The 5,000-nt window shown below is 35.0% G+C and overlaps 1 protein-coding gene across 2 annotated transcripts in view; it reads right to left on the bottom strand.

The window, feature by feature from the left end:
- LOC125025083 (protein N-terminal glutamine amidohydrolase-like) overlaps window positions 1-5,000 on the bottom strand; it is a 31,297-nt gene that overhangs the window by 16,412 nt on the left and 9,885 nt on the right. The gene's annotated exons all lie outside the window — the stretch shown is intronic.

Here is a 5,000-nt window from a genome sequence, read left to right as displayed (position 1 = left end):
CAACACAAATTACCAAAGAAGACAGGAGTGCTTTCTGACACTTCTGGGAAAAATACAAAAAAACAACAGCACATTATTATCAGCAGAATGATTTCCTGGTTGAAAAAAGTAGTAAAAAAGTCTATTATGAGACAGACAATGAAAAGTATCAGAATTGTGGAAATATCCATGTATAGACGAGAAACGGTTACACAAAAATACAGATTTCTTGTAATTTGATTCGCCATGTACAATCATTGTGAGCTTACAAACAATGAGAAATTCATTCACTTATGACTAACAAATTGAGCAATGAAGACAAAGAAAAAACCCAACAATGTAACTGACATAAACAGCAGTTTAAAGCAGTTTTAATCAAATAATAACAGTGTAAACATGATGACAACAAAGATAATGACAGTAATAGCAAGATAATTATATCAGTAATATAGCCATAATAATAATGTTGATGATTGTTATGCCCTTAATAATAATATCAATAATCTAATCAGCATTATGAATTAAAACCACATCCATATGATCCATAACCAAAAGGAAAAGGAAATACTTTAAACATGCTGCAACTCTTACATAGTATTAACAATAAATTATAAACTATAGTAATGACATAAAAAAATCCTCTTTTGTGAAATATCAACTAAAATAACAGAATCAATATTATCACATTTTTATACACAGTTACATAAAAAAAATATCGTTATCTGAATAAATGTAAGTATTTCAATGACAATAATCACATCATTAATAACAATAACAAGACATTCTATTCCTAAGAAATATCACTACTTCAATTACAATAACCATACCAACAACACTAATAATCCCGAGAAGAGACACGCACAGTGCAACCATTAATGGCACTAGAAATGATGGCCAAAATACAAGGCTAGAATCTTGCACAATCAATATCAGCAATAAAAATAAAATTTGCAAAAAGAAACACCCTTAGAATAAGATTTACATAGTCTATAATACAGCATATAGTTAATTAAACTGTAGATGTATAGGAACATATATAATGAGGTGTATGCCTAATATTCACCTATTACAAAACATTCAAGACATTCAACCTTTTACAACACTGTTACAATGATGTGCAAAAAAATATTTTTCAGTGTTTGGATATGTCAGCATTAATCACATGGTAAAATTACATTAGTTAGTAATATATGGTATGTAGAAAAAAAAAAAAAATCATTATATAGGATCACAAATAATGTTAATGATGAGATTAATTATTTTCAATTGATAACACTCTCTCTGTAGTCTAAGTAGGAATATACATAATAACTGTCTATTTGTTTCATTTATAGCCATGTATTCTTGGTAATACCATGTAATATTCTTAAAATATGACACAATGATTTACTTGTCTTTAATCATAATTGCAGTAAAGACTTGAAATAACCATAATGATTAAAAAAAACAAACTTTTAGTTAACTTATAGCAACTCCCCCCCCACCATTTCACCAACACCTCCGTTCCAAGTTTGACGAAACCTGAAAAAAATTACAACCTCACATATTGGCCAACATAATTAAATATAATTTCATAATATATACACATAAATGTTCTTTTGGCTGAATGCACAGCAAAAGAAAATTTGCTTATGACTAACTTGCTACTCACAACTCGCGATTCCAAAAAAGAACATTATTGTATCGCAGTGAGGCGGATATTTTGGGGTCATGTTCAAACTAAAAATTCTTTGTAATATGTGGTCTAATGTACGAAAGTTTAACAAAAAGCAAATGTATCTATTAAAATAACAATATCAGGTATGTAAGCCGGTTCATAGTACTGTATAAGCTACACATCACAGGTAAGCAGTATGTGGTCGACATGGATTCTAAACCACTATTTATTTCCAATTGGTTTGCTGCAAACTGAAATAAGTACCTGAAATCATGGTATACATTTCTGGCATATGCATAAAAATATCGGGAAAATATAATAGTTAACATTTGTGCAACCACACACAAATACAAACGCCCAAAAATACACACAAACAAAGATGCCCATATAAAATGAAAGAGATAAAACACAACATATCTCATGTGAAACAAAATCCTACAATAATATTTGACAGAGAGAGAGAGAGAGAGAGAGAGAGGCGAGAGAGAGAGAGAGAGGCGAGAGAGAGAGAGAGAGAGAGAGAGAGAGAGAGAGAGAGAGAGAGAGAGAGAGAGAGAGAGAGAGAGAGAGAGAGAGAGAGAGAGAGAGAGAAAAAGAGAAAGAGAAAGAGAAAGAGAAAGAGAAAGAGAGAGAGAAAGAGAGAGAGAGAGAGAAAGAGAAAGAGAGAAAAGAAAGAGAGAGAGAGAGAAAAGAGAGAGAGAGAAAAGAGAGAGAGAGAGAGAGAGAGAGAGAGAGAGAGAGAGAGAGAGAGAGAGAGAGAGCGAGAGAGAGAGCGAGAGAGAGAGAGAGAGAGAGAGAGAGAGAGAGAGAGAGAGAGAGAGAGAGAGAGAGAGAGAGAGAGAGAGAGAGGCGAGAGAGAGAGGCGAGAGAGAGAGGCGAGAGAGAGAGAGAGAGAGAGAGAGAGAGAGAGAGAGAGAGAGAGAGAGAGAGAGAGAGAGAGAGAGAGAGAGAGAGAGAGAGAGAGAAAGAGAAAGAGAAAGAGAGAAAGAGAGAGAGAGAGACAGAGAAAGAGAGAAAGTGAGAGAGAGAGAGAGAGAGAGAGAGAGAGAGAGAGAGAGAGAGAGAGAGAGAGAGAGAGAGAGAGAGAGAGAGAGAGAGAGAGAGACAGAGAGAGAGACAGAGAGAGAGAGAGAGAGAGAGAGAGAGAGAGAGAGAGAGAGAGAGAGAGAGAGAGAGAGAGAGAGAGAGAGAGAGAGAGAAATGTCATGTAATAAAATTTCTTTTACTAGAATTCCTCCAAATACCAGCAACTATTTCATTCCAAAAGCATTTACTTTTTCTCTTTGTTTGGGCATGACTGAAAACCACATCAATTTTTTTAAACAAAGATCCTAAGAAATGAATGTATCCTTTTCTTCTGCATTTGGCGACTGAACTTGTGTCAATTGCAATATATGGCAGTAATAATTGTTGAAATAATGATTGAAAATGTTCACGCCCTCATGGTAATTATCAGCCACCCAAGTAAAGTTATGGGCCGTAATTGATAACATTCTGATAGTAAAGATGATGATCGATAATTGATATTAATCATGTAAAAAAGATAATAATATACAAAGGATGTATCAGGATAACAATAAAATCATATACTGTCGTTTTTCTCTTACGGCGGGGAAATCTACGGGCGTCGATGACATTTTCGATTACTGCACCTGTAAGGCGATCGATTTTTTAAACTGTTCTTCTAAATTCTCATATTTATAATTCTCTTTGAAATCTATAAGCGGCTCATAACAGTGGAGTTTCATTTATATCAATATGTTTATAGGTCTTCCCTTATTGGACAAAAACAAATCTGTCAAACATATTTTTCAAAACTCGGACTATCGTGCAAACAAAAGCTGCACATTTTGATAGAACGTCTGCCGCCAAAATCACGGACTGTGTATTGCTTCATTCTTTATGTTGTTTGTTTTTCCAACTTTCCGTTTACATTTCTAAGCAGAGCTTTATTTGTATATACACAGTGTACTCGGGCAAACATGCCGTATTCCCAGTCCCGCATTGTCAGAATATGACTTAACGAAATATTATCATTGTGTCAAATACATACGTCTATTTCCTATTTTATTCATTCGTATGAATCGTCGGGACTATAACTAAATTATATTTTTTTATGCTTTCAAAAGGACGTGGTATTTCGGTTAATTTAGAAGCTTTTCCGTTATATTTATACGGAAATAAAGTACTAACTTACATATCGTTCATATTTTTCAGATTTTGGAAATGCATTAAAATGTTTCGATTTAATATTTAGAAAAGGAAAACTTAACGGCCTTCATAAATATATATACATATACACATACATATATATGTGTGTGTGTGTGTGTGTATGTGTGTGTATGTGTGTGTATGTGTGTGTATGTGTGTGTGTATGTGTGTATGTGTGTGTATGTGTGTGTATGTGTGTGTATGTGTGTGTGTGTATGTGTGTGTATGTGTGTGTGTGTATGTGTGTGTGTATGTGTGTGTGTATGTGTGTGTGTGTGTATGTGTGTGTGTATGTGTGTGTGTATGTGTGTGTGTGTATGTGTGTGTGTGTATATGTGTGTGTATGTGTGTGTATATATGTGTATATATATGTATATATATGTATATGTATATGTATATGTATATGTGTGTGTATATGTGTGTGTGTGTGTGTGTGTGTGTGTGTGTGTATGTATGTATGTATGTATGTATATGTATATGCATATATGTGTATATGTGTATATATATATATATATATATATATATATATATATATATATATATATAACATGACCCTTACTGCATTCTACCAAAAAGTGTATTCCTTCTCTCCCTTTTTATAGAAAAATGGTTCATTCCACACATTTTATTTCACTTACGCGATTTGCCCATAAGTTCAAAAGTCGTTTGGTTCAAAACAGGCTTCCGGTGCGAACAACAAAGTCAAATTCGTCCCGGTCCATCAAACGGTTCATGACGCTGTCAGGCCGAGAGGTGAAACGCGATACAATGTCCAACGTCTAAAAATAAGTTTCCGATATCCAAGCATAGTAAAATAAAGTAGACGATTTAGATTAAGAAACCAGACAGTTGCGAGAGGCAACTGTCCGAAACGCCATTCTATGATCTACGAAGCCGGATGGAAAAGGAACAGCAAGATAGAGAAAGGAAGGTGAGGAGAGGGAGGAGGGATGGAAGGAAGGAGGGAAGGTGACGAGGATGGAAGGAAGGAGAGAAGGGTGCGAGAGAGGGAGGAAAGAAGAAGGGAAGGAAGGGAGAGATAGAGAGGGAAATTGGGGGGGGGGGGGGAGGAATGAAGGAGAGAGAGAGGGTGCACGAAAGGAGGAAGGAGGGAGCAGAGAGAGTGAGGGAGAATGTTGTTGAGAAGCTGGAT

Source organism: Penaeus chinensis, chromosome 4, assembly GCF_019202785.1.
Source record: "Penaeus chinensis breed Huanghai No. 1 chromosome 4, ASM1920278v2, whole genome shotgun sequence".
Classification (NCBI taxonomy): Eukaryota; Metazoa; Arthropoda; class Malacostraca; order Decapoda; family Penaeidae; genus Penaeus; species Penaeus chinensis.
Note: the sequence above shows the minus strand (reverse complement) of the source record. Positions and strands in the feature narration are given on the sequence as shown.